Below are 15,162 nucleotides of genomic sequence, written 5' to 3'. Positions count from 1 at the left end.
GAAGGCTTGCATGAACTGCGCCCAACTTCTTATCGACCCAGGTGCCAGGTTCCGGTACCACGTACAGGCTGCTCCTCTAAAAGTGGTGAAGAAGGCCACACACATGCACGACTCGCTGGCTCTTGCCAAGTGCATCTGCGATTGGAAGGCATCTACGTGATCATTTGGGTCGAACGACCCATCGTACTTGTCAAGAGGGGGGAGCTTAAAGTCTTTAGGCATTGGGACTGCCAGGAGCTCGGGAGATAGGGTGGATTGAACTGAAAGGATGGGGGCCTTGGCTTCACCTGAGCTTACTTCTTCTTTGCCTCCGAGCTCGGGCAGGTCGTGGGTGGCAGACCAGCGAGCTCGGCGGCATCGTCTCTGCTTCTTGGCGGGCTCGACATTCGTGCTGCTCACTTCTGTACTGTCAGGAACGGTGTGTGTAGGAAGTAGCTCAGGCCGCTGGTGATGGCTACGGACAGAGGACTCCTACTTGGAGCCTGCAACTAGGATCTCAAACCGGTTCTCTAAGAACGGGGTATCGGGCTTGGAGGGCTGAGACGATGTGGCCTTGGCGAGCTGGGGTCCTTCCGACCTGACCTCCCATGGCGAGGCTGGAGTGGCCGGCCTTTCCTGCCTGCTGCGGGAGGAGGCCTGGCTCCTTGGAGGGTTCCAGGGGGCCTTTCCTTGGCGAGGAAGGTGCTCTTGACGATGAGACCTAGCCTGCTGTGAGGCTGGGTGCCGAGGAGGGAGTTGCGATTGCTGAAGCTGAGGTTGCGACAGCTGGGGAAATTGCTGCTGATACTGGTACTGAGAGACCTGGTGTAGCACGTGCTGTTGGTAGATCTGGAACTGTTGAAACTGTTGCATTTGAGCCTGCATGGCCTGCATGCACTACACCAAGTCTTCCACCTGGTTCGGGCTGGCCGCAGGGGGCACAACCGAGGGTTCAGTGAAGGTTGTTCCAACTGCGGTAGGGAGTGGAGCAACGACGGGTGCCGCTGCAAGAGGCACTTCCAAACTGGGGATCCCATCCGCTGAGAGGGGGACGATGAACTGTCCAATACATACAGTAGGAAGCTGGAGTTGCTCCCTGGAGTTATTCATCTCCGTGCTTTGTCCGATGTTGCTAGAGGAAGCTATGAGCATTGAGTTTTTGGAGAGTAAGAGGATGTGAAAGTTTAGAGAAAGGATTTTTGAAGCGTTTTCCCACAGACGACGCCAAATGATGTAGCGCGATCCGGTCACTCCTAGCTGGCACTCACGTGGCTCCTAGAAGGTACCTAAGATGAGAAAGAAGAAGAATCTCCGGGGAGTTTACCCGGCAGAGATACTTCGATACTTAAGTTAGTACTATGGAGGAGAAGCAAGAAGGAGATGAAGGCTAAGAGTGCAGATAGCGCGTTCTCACTATACTTGAGAGATTAGAAGTCTCAAGAAGAAGTTTCTCTTCTGCCCTGAGGGCTTTTATAGGGACACTCACATCAGGTCAGGCATAACCGCCACTGGGCTCCTACAACAGCCGTTACCTGCCAGGGCTGCGCGGGTGGCCGTTGTGGCGTACGTCTCGCCCGGGTGAGTGACACGTTTCCAAAGTGGTAGGCACGCCTTTGTCTGCTGAGAGACGTGGACACAGACTGCCGAAAGGACTGGGACTGTGCCGTCAGTAAGGGATATGGTGCAGTCTGACCGGTACGGTTAGTCAATCAGGAGCTTCTTGGAGAGCGCTCGTGCGGCTCATTCGCGAGCTATTTTGTAGTGAGCTTGGTACACTCCAGGATTACCCTTAGCGGAATTGGTCCTCAGAATGACTTGTCTGCTTGGGAGCTCGAACAAGCTAATAGCTTTAGCTCGCGAGCTAAAGTTGCCTCGGAGTATCTCTTCAAAGGTAGCTCGGGGAGCCTGGGGTTCGTGTCGCGGCGAAATCCTCTTGCGAGCTACAACGTAGCGAGCTGCTTTGCAGGCCCGTCACTTGGTCGTACCAGGGTACAATGCTGAGCTGTCGCTCGTGCTGATTCAGTGTCCATGTGTCACCGTTTCATAGGTTGGGTCAAATCATCCTTTATCAGCCGTGATTCTAGTTTTGTAGCCCAAGGCTATACCAACGGGTATAGCAGATTGCAGTTTTTTTTTTAATACTCCTTCAATGGGTAAATGGGTAAGTGAATATTATCATTATTAATTCACGAAAAAACTAATATATTTTATTAGCCACAAGAAGCCATATTGAGTACATTTTAAAACCTCTCTTGACGTTTAGTAAGCACAATTATTTCTCTTCAACTTTTTGATACAGTTGCAAATAGACCCCTTCTTTTAAAATCCTCCAGTCTCTAACAAGAGGCATAAAAATGTCCTAAATACCCATACAATTACTATTGAAGTTGGTTTGTATAGACAAAACAATAAAAACTTTGTGAACAACAAAAGAAGAGATTTCAAAGTTGTAATTTTACCTTCCAACCATTGATATAAAGGGTAAATTTGAAAAATAAATCAATTTTAATTTAAAAATTGATGAAAAGGGTTTGGAAAAGAAATTGATATGAATAAAAATTTGAAAAAATAAACATTTTGACTAACTAATGTATATTTTGGACATCTTAGTGCCTCTTGTTAAAGGATTGTAAATTGTCAAACTTGAGAAAAGTTTCAGTTGTGGTTAAACACTTACATTGTGTTTGGTTTGAAGGAAAAAGTAGGGAAAGGAAAGAAAAGGTAGGGAAACCTTTACAAACCTTGTATGAGTTAAGTTTCCCTACCTTTTCCTTCAAACCAAACATAGCCTTAGGTGGAGGTTTTAACAATTTATTAAGGGATAATTACAGTTCAGTTTCCCTACCTTTACAATTTATTAAGGTTGTGCTTGGTTTGAAGGAAAAAGTAGGGAAACCTATACAAGCTTTCCTTTCCCTACGTTTTCCTTCAAACCAAACATAGCCTTAGGTGGAGGTTTTAACGATTTAAGGGAAAATTCCCGATTAGTACTCTATACTTTGGGCCTAGTGCCATTTTGGTCCTCAAACTTTAAAACGTGACAATTTAGTACCCAAACTTTTAAAACGTGACAATCCAGTACCTGCCGTTAACTAGCTATTAACCATCTGTTAAGTAGCATTTGAAAAAGACACAAATACCCATCAAGTGTTATTTAATTTCTTTATCAACCATTTAAATGTTGGCAAAAAATTAATAGTCCCAAATTGTTGCCTTTTCCATTCAAGAAAGTTGGGGTCATGTTTGAGTGGGCATTTTGGTGACACCAACTTTCTTGAATAGAAAAGACAAGGATCTGAGACTGTTAATTTTTTGTCAATGTTTGGATGGTTGATAAAGAAAATTAGATGACATTTGAAGGACATTTATGTTTTTCTTTCAAATGCCACTTAACGGTTGGTTAACGGATAATTAACAACAGGTATTGTATTGTCATGTTTTAAAAGTTCAGGTATTGAATTATCGCATTTTAAAGTTCGTGACCAAAGTGGCAGTAATTTTCCCATAATTTAATTATGTGCATCATTTCAATAACTATTTCAGATATGGACACGACTACGGCCTATGGGAATCCGCCTCCTACAAAAGACAAAGTGCCTGGGGTTCTGTGGAGAAGACTTCTATTCTATTAGCCACATGTAGTTCCAGATGCGTTTGATTTTTTTAGGATAAAATACAAAAACCTCCCCTATAGTTTTACTTTAGCAAAACCTCGTCTCTATTTTTGAAAAATTCAATAAATACCTCCTTTCTTTCAATGACCAAGACGGAAAACATTAAAGAGATGATATTTTTTCAAAATACCTATTTTACCCTTTTACGAATTAATGTGCATCTATTAAAATAGCCCTGTTTCAACAACTCCATAATCTGCTTGAACACTATTCACACGCAGGCTAGATTTGCACTAGTCCACCTAGTCCCGGTTGAACACTGCAATACCAACATCACCACCTACGCCATACGATTGCAACTAAGAGGTATAGTGTAGGCTCTGATGCCATTTGTTATGTGCCTTAGGAGAACTCACCCCTAAAAGCTAGCTGTTAAAGGGAGGGAACTTAGACACATATACACCCCACAACAGCATCCCATACTATCGATGTGAGACCAATAGATCATAGCAGAGGGTCTTCAATCTTTTTAGGGTTTTTTATTTTTGTTCTTAGTGTTAGAAGGATGACCTCAAGAAAAAAGTTACAGGTCCTATGAAATAATGTTTGCTTGTTCTCAGGTCTATAGGTAAGACAAAAGGAAAAAAAAAAAAAAAAACATAGAAACAACAGAAAATAAGCAGTCAAATATCCGCGGTTCCCCTCCAGGGTTAGTTTTAAGGTCTTAGGATGTTAAAGTATGGATTATAGAACTCTATATGTGCTTGTGTTAGAAATTTTGGTTTATTAGATCTAGGGAGAGAGTGTTCTCACCCTGAAAGTCAACCCTTCGATGTGGCCTTGATGGAGAGGTCTATTGTTGCTGTTTGAGGAAGAAGATGAATAGTATTCGAGACAAGGCTATTTTAATAGATGCACGTTAATTTGTAAAATGAAACTATAAGGGAGGTTTTTATGATTGTTAGAAATTTCAAGGGAGAATTTTGTATTTTACCTTTTTTTATTAGCAGATGCGTTTGATTTGTGATTGGTTGTTATCATTCTATCCGTGTTTGACTTTTCTCGCAGTCGCAGTATCTTCGGTATCAAAGATTATTTCTTTGTTCTACTATCAATCACACTTGATTTCTGGACGTTCAGATGACAGAAGTAATTCTTTCTGCTTCTGTTTCTTCTACTGTGAAGATGATATTATGGAACTTGAGCTCGCTAATCTTCCAGGAGTTTGCATTAAGAGAGGGTGTCTCAATAAGTGAACTGGAAATGCTTTATTCCACGTTATCACTGATCCAAACCGTGATTCATGATGCAGAGGAGAGGCAAAGTCACGAAGAAGCAGTAAAGGATTGGCTCAAAAGTCTTGGAGATGCGGCTTGCGATGCAGATGATGTGTTGGATGAGTTATTAGTAAGGGCTCTGCGTTGGAAAGAGGACAAGGGCATGATGAAAAAGGTTAGACAATTTTCTTCCCCTTCAAAATTAGTGTTTCGCTTCAAGATTGGTCATAAAATTAAAGAAGTTATGAGGAGGTTAGATGTGATTGCTAAATATACAGAAAATTTTAACTTCAAAATGTATGTAGTGAGTCCAAGACGTCGAGTGGAAAGAACACCCACTGATTCCTATATATTAATCGATTCAAAAGTTTATGGAAGAGAAGAAGATAGAGATAAAATTGTAAAAATGTTAACCAGCAGTGATGATAAAGATGAAATTTCAGTCATCCCCATTGTCGGCATGGGGGGGCTGGGTAAGACAACAATTGCTCAGTTGGCATACCGAGATGATAGAGTAGCAAGGTGTTTTAACCTACAAATGTGGGTTTGTGTTTCTGATGATTTGATGTGAAAAGGCTTGCTAGATCAATTATAGAATCTGCTACAACTGGTAATAAATGTGATATCTCAGACATGGATCAGTTGCAGCTTCGTTTGCAAGAGGTATTGCGGGGGAAGCTATTTTTACTCATTCTAGACGATGTATGGAATGAGGATGAGGAGAAATGGGACGAGTTGAGAAAATATTTTATGTGTGGCTCAAGAGGAAGCAAAATTCTAGTAACTACTCGTAGTTACAAAGTGGCAGAGATAATGGGCACAATGGTCCCATACGCTTTGAGTGGTCTGTCTGATGATGTCTGTTGGTCTTTATTCAGGGAAAGAGCTTTTAGGGGGGGAGAAGAAGAGACTAATCCAAACCTGGTTGCTATAGGAAAGAAGATTGTGAAGAAGTGTGGAGGCCTACCATTAGCTGCAAAAGCTCTAGGAGGTTTACTAAGGTCGTTTGATAGAGATGAAAGGACATGGTTATCTGTTTTATATGATAGCAATTTCCCGGAGGATGAAAGTGAAATCTTACCTGCCTTGAAGTCGAGTTACAACCATCTTCCATCATCCATTAAGCAGTGTTTTGCATATTGCGCAATTTTTCCTAAAGGCTATGAAATTAAAAAGGATGTTCTAATTCAGTTGTGGATTGCACAAAGCTTTATTCATGAATCATGTGGGAGAGGTATAGAGCTGGAGGATATTGGGAATGAATATTTCAATTACTTGCTAATGAGGTGTTTCTTCCAAGATATAGTAAGAGACGAGTATGGTACGATTTTAAGATGTAAGATGCACAACTTGGTGCACAATCTTGCTCAATCTGTTGGAAGGACGGAATGCATGTATGTTGATAATGAAAATTGGATAGAAAGTATTCATAGAAGGGTTCGTCATGTATCAGTAGTTGGTGATAGGAAGAAGGTTGCAGAAGTTTTCACGCCTCTTCACAAAGCAGAGAGTCTACGAACATTCCTTATATTGCACCCATACAGGTTGGATACCGTGGATGTTCCACATAACTTGTCCTTAAGATTTAAAGGATTACGTGTGCTTGATTTACATGGTACAAGTATTAAAAAGTTGCCAATTTCCATCAGTAAGCTTAAGCATCTACGGTATTTAGACCTCTCCGACACTCTTATTACCAAACTTCCAACATCCTTTACTTCCCTCCTAAATTTGCAAACCTTGAAGCTCTTACATGTTAGATACCTTGTAGAACTGCCTCGAGACTTGAGAAAGATGATTAGCCTCAGGCATCTTGAATTCGATGGTTGCTCTATGGTGAGTGAGATGCCATTAAGGATGGGGCAATTAGCTGGGCTACAGACTCTGACAAAGTTTATTGTTGGTAAGGAGGATGGTAGGACCTTAGCAGAGCTACAAGACCTCAATAGCCTCCGAGGACAACTTAGGATTGAAAGCTTAGAGAATGTAAGTAATGCAGTTGATGCAGTGAGAGCCAACTTGAAGAACAAACCAAACCTATGTAGGTTAGAATTATGCTGGGGATATTTTAGTTTGAAACAAAAGGTGGTGGAGGATGTGATAAATCGTCTACAACCACACCCAAATCTGAAAGAATTATCAATGGAAGGATATCCAGGAATACAAATTCCACCTTGGATGATGAAGGGTTGTTCCTATTGCAGGCTTGTCAAAATATCATTAAGTAGATGCCTTAAGTGGGAATGTCTCTCCCCTCTGGGGCAACTGCCTGACCTCAAGGAGCTTTCCATTGTAAAGATGGATGGGGTACGATACATAGGCAATGAGTTATTCTATCCTGATGATGATGATAATGCAGCGGCCATGGTAGATGCAGTCATATTTCCATCATTGATCAAGCTTGAAGTATCCTCTATGTGCAATTTGGAAGAATGGTCGTTGTTGGGTTTTGAGGTTGATGATCAAGGAGGAAATCGACAACAACAAGTAATATTGCCTTGCCTTCAATCTCTGTCCATCAAATATTGTCCCAAGTTAACAAGTTTGCAGTTGGGACATCTTGCTTCTCTTAAGCAGTTTGATATCACAAGATGCCCCAATCTAAATTGCATACCTGAAGATTCAATTACGAGCTTGAGCTCTCTCTGTCGTTTGTATATTCCAAGGTGTTTTACATTGTTGGGTGGGGCACTACGATGTCTCACAGCTCTTGAGGAGTTACATGTTTATGAAGAACCTGAGATGGAATGCTTACCAGAGAGCATGAAGGACCTCACCAAACTTGAACGTTTGGAGATTTGGGATTGCCCTAAACTGGGATGTTTGCCAGAGTGGATTGACAGATTGGTATCACTTCGAGCCCTCGAACTTGAGGATGTTCCAAATCTGAGGAATCTGCCAGCAGCAATAAAACATCTCAAATCACTTGATTCATTAGTAATAAAAAGATGTCCCCATTTACAGAAACAATGCAAGATGCGAGGTCCAGAGTGGCGTAAGATCTCTCATATAAAGCATGTATATATTTGAAGGATCATTATACATCCCATCATCCTCACACTATATGATAATAAGATGTAAATTCCTCTCCAGTGCAAGGCAAGTTACTTCTCTCATAATTTAATTCCTTTTTACTAGCATATATAGGAAAAATGGTCATTTCAGAATTGTCTCCTCTGATTTTTCATGTAATTCTTTTGCTCAAACGATTGAGTTCTGATTATTTAGTACCACTGTAATACCAATATCATTCGGTCTCAATGAAACAGAGCACATGTATTACAATTGCATGGCTGCTTAGAAATTCTGTTGCTTTCAATATAAATACCTTTGTTCTAAATGTCTGTTGCTTTATTCACTTGTTGTATGATGCATACAATAAATTCTTTCTTCTTAACGTTTTTTTTTTTTTTTGCTTAAGATTGTAGATTCATATTGAACATATACTTTCTCTTCCAAGCCTTAAACCAGTTTTGTATGGATAATCCCAACCGCTGTAATTAGGGGTGAGCATGAGTCTCTTCGGTTTGGTTTCATGGAAGAATCTGAAACCTACCCTGTAGGGACCGGTTCCAGGTTTTTAGAATTGGAACCTACCCCATGAAAGTCACTTCCAGGGTCAGTTCTAACCTTGGAGGTTCCAATGTCAGTTTCAAGGTCTACTTGTGGAACCTGTTTTTTATTTACTCTCCCCTTCAAAAGAAAAGAAACATCAAACATGTTCTTTAAAAACATAATTTTTTTTGATGAATTCTTTAAAAACATGATTTCAATAAATATAATATATAGTTTAAAACTTACATTATCTTTATTGATCAAATTGAGTAATTTAATATGTAGATTATCATAATATATTAATATATGGTTCAAAACTTGTCATTATAATTTAAATTTGTAAATATTACCTTTTACATTACTTATTATACCCATTCAAATATTAAAATGAAAACAAATGATCAAATCACTTAAGTAACTCAATGGTAAAGTGAGACCATGGTCTTTGTAACCATGATTGCTTGGGTTCAAATCTTTACATCCTAAAATGTTTTTTGGAGTTTATTCAAGGCAAGTTTGATTCCAAGGCTAGTTCATCAGGTCAGTTTGGGTAGGTAGGGTAAACCCCTAGATGCTGGAACCAGCCTAGGTTGAGGTTGATTCCAAGAATTTGGAGATAGACCCTACACTATAACAGATTGGACAGGGTTGGTTCAATGCTGATTGAGGTCGGTTCCATTCAATTCTGGGCAGAACCTACCCATTTTTTCAGCCCTAACTGTAATAGAACCTATGAAAACTTCTGAGTTCTCATTCAAACCAAAAGTTATATTATTGCTTAATCTTGGGTCCAAGGTTGACACATGGGTCTAGGGCCCATAAAACTTGCAATCTAGTTCATCAGGTCAGTTTGGGTAGGGTAAACCCCTAGATGCTAGAACCAGCCTAGGTGGAGGTTGATTCCAAGAATTTGGAGCTAGACCCTACACCATAACAGATTGGATAGGGTTGGTTCAATGCCAATTTGAGGTCTGTTCCATTCGGTTCTGGTTAGAACCTACCCATTTTTTCAGCCCTAACTGTAATAGAACCTATGAAAACTTCTGAGTTCTCATTCACCAAAAGTTATATTATTGCTTAATCTTGGGTTCAAGGTTGACACATGGGTTAGGGCCCATAAAACTTGCAATCTGTCAATGTTTTCAAAATCAGGGTCTATCATTAAATTAAAAGTTCACCAAGTGCATTAGCTAGGTAAAAATTCAATATTCAATGAAGATAATATCCATGGAATTCCATGCTTATAATTGAATGGTAGGAAAACATTTAATAAGTGTGCTTCCTACAAAGCTGAGTGACTTAAGGAACATCATATTTTTATTTTAGTTTAGCAAACAATGTATCGTATCAAAAGTGCATATTTTAGAAGAAATAAGATCATTTACTAAAACACCCCTTAAGATTTCACGAATTTACTAAAGTCTACCTTATATTACTTAAACTTCCCTCATTTTGTAACCACTTTACTTAATCAACTTTCTGTTAATAATCATTTGTATTGCCATTTAGGAATAGACATATGACAACCTAAATTGTGCAAAATGTTTAAGGGCATAGACCCATGATTATTTATTCTGAAAGTATTTTTAGCACTTCATATCAATTTTTTAGAAAGAAACAATGTTTGGCTTCCAGATTTATCAAATATTGTTCAATTTTAGTAGAATGAAGAAGAGAGAACAATGACATCTGGGTTTTTTGTCTATAACAACGTAACTTATCTCAAAACAAAGAACAAAACCGATCAGGGTGGTTGCCCGTGTTTTATTAAGGGCAAGAATGAAATTTCCATTTTTATTTTCTTTTGATTAAATTTGTTCAAATGGAAATTACTGTTAAAATTGTCATGTTCTATTGATTCTGTCTAATGGAAAGGTTGATTTAATAAAATGCAAATTATGGGGTAGGTTTTAATAAATCCATGAAATTATAGGGGTATTTTAGTAAATGAGAAAAAAGTCTCCATGCTTTTATTTTTAGGGTCATTTACTAGAACGCCCCCTATAGTTTCATGGATTTACTTGAATCTATCCTATAGTTTTCATTTTTCTAAAACACCCTCTATAATTTGCAACCAATTTACTTAATCGACCTTTCATTAAGAAGTGTTTGTTTTTTCATCTGAAAATAGCAACATTATAACCTAAATTGAGTGTAAAATGTTCAAGGGCATGGTCTCATGGCTGTTTATTCCAAAAGTACCCATTTTTTCATACAAAAAACAAAATTGACCAAATAGAACCAAATAGAGTGGCTGCTCGTATTTTACTAGAGGCAAAAATGGTATTTTCATTTTCATTGAATTTATTCAAATTTATATTAGGGTTAAAGTTGTCATTTTCCACTATCATCTAATAGAAGATCGATTAAATAAACTGATTGCAAATTATAAGGGGTGTTTTAGTAAAACAGAAACTATAAAGTGGATTTTAGTAAATAACCCTTATTTTTATTAGGAAAAGCAATGGATCATAGCTTTTGTTTTAGTACATGGAAGGAAGACAGAGTTAGGCACCGGGTAGCTCAGCCCCAAATATCAGACGAAGCAATTTCAATTGAGTCATCTCTGCTAATGGCTCGAATGCATCCCATATTTGCAAATTAGTCAGCCAACAAATTAGCTTCTGGTGTGAGAGTGTTTGGTGCTCATCCTTATTTCCTCTACTGTATCTTTTGTCTTTGATGAGAGATCTGATGCTCCACAAGGCTTCAGATTTACCTTGTATCTAGACCTTCCTTGCACCAAGACATTGTATTTGACCTTTTTTTAATCTTAACAATAGCCCTCTGTTTCATGACTATTTAGGCCCTGTTTGGCATCGTTTCTGTATATTTCTGTTCTTGAAAAAATTCCTGTTCTGGAACAGGAATCCTGTTTCTTATTCTTGAGAAATAGCTGATGTATTTGGCAATTTGGCAAATTGTTCCTAATGAATAAACAACATGAATAGTGAATGCATGGGGGGACATAACGCAACTGAACTTGGGGATTGATACTTAAAGATTAATTGGATCCACAGGCAAAGGAATCAAAGAAATTTTCAAATAAAATCAATGAAAATCTGATAGTTGCTCTATGAAGCACGGTTCGATAAACTTAATTTCTCAACTAAGTTTTCAGAGACAAGCGGTGAAAATCTAATGGGGCCTTAGATGCCTTGATGCATCAAAAGATTATTTTAATTTCATGCCTTGATGCATCAACTAAGTTTTCAGATTTTTATGCTTTGTATTTCTTTCATGTTAAGTGTCAAAAAAAAAAAAGTACTAGCTCATAACCTTGCTACTAATTTTAGGGATGGTGGGTTATCTCATACCTGGGTTGACTCTCCCCCTGATGTCATCGTTTATGTTCTTGATTCTTTTGATGCTTAAATCTGATCTGTTGTAGCAAAACAAAACAAAAAAAAAAAAAAAGAAAACACTTCTCATTAGTAGTAATGGTAGAATATCGTCACCATAAATTCTCTGGGGTTCAGATGTTTGTAATGGTAAAATCCATAATACAATGAACCCAAATGGATAGAATTGCTCGATTGATTAAGATTTAGGCACAGTTTAGAAGGGTATAAATACAAATATGTACAGCACAAATACAACACAAAATAACATATTTGTATTTGTACTCCTAAACTGGGCCTTGATAAAATTAAGGGTGAAAGAAAACTGACCCTCCATTACTGGTTGCGTGGTACAGTGATTCAAGGGATACCCATTATCAGAAATGCAAATCAGTCAAATTGACACTATTATGCATGCATTTTTTATTATTGTTAGAGTTGTCTATTTGTGAACAACAAGTTTTTTAGGCCTTTCTGATTATTTCTAGGCAATTTTCCATTGACACCATACCACGGAGAGCTGCAGTTCCGCAGGTATGATCCCATCCCTTCAATTTTGGACTGCTGACATCCAACGACCATCTCAACTAGTGGGTGGTGTAATGGTGAATTTGTTGTAGTAGATCCTTGGTCTATCACCTGTCAATCTTATCATATTAATTACCTTCTTATAAGTTCTTACCATGAAATTTTACTTTGTAAATGTTTTTATAAATTATTGATTAATGATATAATTTACAAGGTAAATATCTAAGGTGCAGAAATTGCACCATAAAATTAATAAAAAATCAGTGAATCAATGACAAAGAGAGACATTATATACAAGTGGAATATATCTCATGTAATGTAAACCAATGAAAAGTAGATCGTATCACAATGTGATTAATTAATTTTTTTATTTATTATGCAGTTTATTTTTTGTAATTGAACTCAAATTACAAGAAATAATATTGTATTAATCATTTGCATAAATAAAAATTTTATTTATAAAATTAACTTAATTTACATTAGTGTGTTTTTGTTAAGGCTCAGTTTGTGAGTACAAATACAAATTTGTAGAGTGCAAGACCTTATATTTTATATATATTTGTAGCAAGGTTCAAAATATCGATACGCTCGATACGCCGGTAGGGGTGTATCGGGCGAATCGATACTAATTTTTTTTACTTTTTTTTTTCTAAAACCGGCTCAAGGGGGCCATTTAGAGCTCCTCCACCCCTTGAACCAGTCAGACCCCCGATACACCCACTATAGGGGCATATCGGAGGGGTCCTAGAACGATACGTATCGGCCGTATTGGCCAATACGTGTCGATACTTTGAACCTTGATTTGTAGTGTACATATTTGTATTTATACTCTTTCCAAACTGAGCCTAAAATATTATTAGATGAAGTACTAGTATCACATGCTCTCTTTCCAAAGTTGGTATGTTGCAAGATTCCAAAACTGGACGTACCCCTCCCATATTCTAGTATCTTGCAAGATTACGAGAAGGAGTTAGCTCGGGTTTGCTCTGAACTGAACAAGAGTACATCACAGAGAGGTAAACAATTGGGTACAGGAAATGGTCTTTGTGTAGACCAAGTGACGGGGATTAATTTCCTCCAACCCGAGGAGACAAAGAGCTCCAAATTCTCTAAATAGGGAGTGACAACCAATTATCCTCGTTTGAACACCCCTCTTCACCCTCAGTTGACCTCAAGTATTTTTGTTAACTCTATCAATTCAGTTTTTGATACTGATGAGTGCTATGTGTCCCTTGTTCCAGATTCCTTTCCCAACCTGGTGTCCGAGGCCCATGGACAGAAAACCACGTACAAGGGGATAAGGAAGGGGAGGAAGTGGTGGAGAGAAGTTGTAGGGAGACAGATTTGGGAAATCATTAAAGGATTAATGGGTGAAGCGGAGAGGAAGAAACTATAGAGGGGGACTACAAAAGGGGTAGAAAGGACTAGTGATGGAGGAAATAAAGAAAGGAATGAGAAGATCCATAGGAGTGAGAAGAGTGGAACATTAGAGGAGGAGGAAACTAGTAATGAAGAGTCAGTTGCAGAATTTGTGCAAAAGCTAGGGTGCAAACTGAAGAGTCCAAATGATTTAAAAGTCTATCTGCATAAAAATGAGGATAGTAAGATGAAAGATGAGTGAAGTCGAGAGGTTGAAAAGAGACATTGAGGGGGACAAGAAGTTCGAGGTGAGAGGGGATAAAAGGAAAGGGGTTAAATAGAGGTTAGAGGAGTTGGGGTTGAGCTTGAGAAGTTAAAATGACAATCCTAAGTTGGAACGTGAGGGGCTTGGGCAGTGTTAGGAAGAGAGCAACAATTAAAGAGGCGAAGAAGTTTAACCCGGATGTGGTAATGCTCCAGGAGTCTAAAAGAATGAATTTTGATTGCAGATGGACAAGGAGTGTGGAGAGAGAGGGGGGTAAAGTGAGTGGCCGCTCCATCTTGGGGATCCTCAGGTGGGATTGTAACACTATGGAAAGAAGATATACTAATCGGTGTGAAGGAGCTAATATGTGATTATTCTGTTACCCTGAATTTCAGACAGGTGGAAGATAGGTACGATTGGGTACTAACAAATGTATATGGCCCCAATGACTATAGGTAGAGGAAGAAATTGTGGGAGGAATTGAGTGATAATAGGGGCCTCTGGGAGGAACCTTGGTGTGTGGGAGGGGATTTTAATGTAGTGTGGTTTATAGAGGAAACTAACCCCAGACAAAGAGTGACAACTAGTATGAGAAAATTCAACCATTTTGTGGATACTTTTGAGCTTAAAGAACTTCCACTCCTAAATAATAACTTCACTTGGTCCAACCTTCAGTTGAAGTCAATATGCTCCAAGCTGGATAGGTTTCTGTTCTCAACCGACTGGGAGGAACATTGGGGTAACCAACTATCTAGGGCACTTCCAAGAATTATTTCAGACCATTGGCCTATAGCGATATATAAGGAGGACTTGAGAGGTGATGTACCTACTCCATTCAGGTTTGAAAATATGTGGTTGACCCATCCGAGGTTTAGTGAGAAGATCAGGAAGTGATGGAAACAATCAAATCCGGTAGTAGAATGGGAGGGAATGAGGTTTCATAAGAAACTTCAATTTCTAAAATCATAATTAAAGGAGTGGAATAGGTTGGAGTTTGGAATAATAGAGGAAAGAAAACAAGTCTTGCTGGAGCAGATTGAGGATTTGGATATGAAGGAAGACAAGGGATACTTTGGAGAGGAAGACAGGAAGATGAGATGGGACTTAAAGAGGCAGATGGAGGATATTCTCATTAAGGAGGAAACAAGTTTGAGGCAAAAATCCAGGTGTAAGTAGATAAAGGAGGGAGGTAGAAACACTAGACTTTTCCATTCAATGGCAAATGGGAGGAGAAAAATGAACCT

General features: G+C 38.9%; 1 pseudogene; it reads left to right on the top strand.

The window, feature by feature from the left end:
- The first annotated feature begins 4,627 nt into the window (after positions 1-4,627).
- On the top strand, positions 4,628-8,210 carry LOC104606349 (putative disease resistance protein RGA3; annotated as a pseudogene).
- Positions 8,211-15,162: the final 6,952 nt, after the last annotated feature.

Source organism: Nelumbo nucifera, chromosome 2, assembly GCF_055504915.1.
Source record: "Nelumbo nucifera cultivar China Antique chromosome 2, China Antique-T2T, whole genome shotgun sequence".
Classification (NCBI taxonomy): Eukaryota; Viridiplantae; Streptophyta; class Magnoliopsida; order Proteales; family Nelumbonaceae; genus Nelumbo; species Nelumbo nucifera.
Note: the sequence above shows the minus strand (reverse complement) of the source record. Positions and strands in the feature narration are given on the sequence as shown.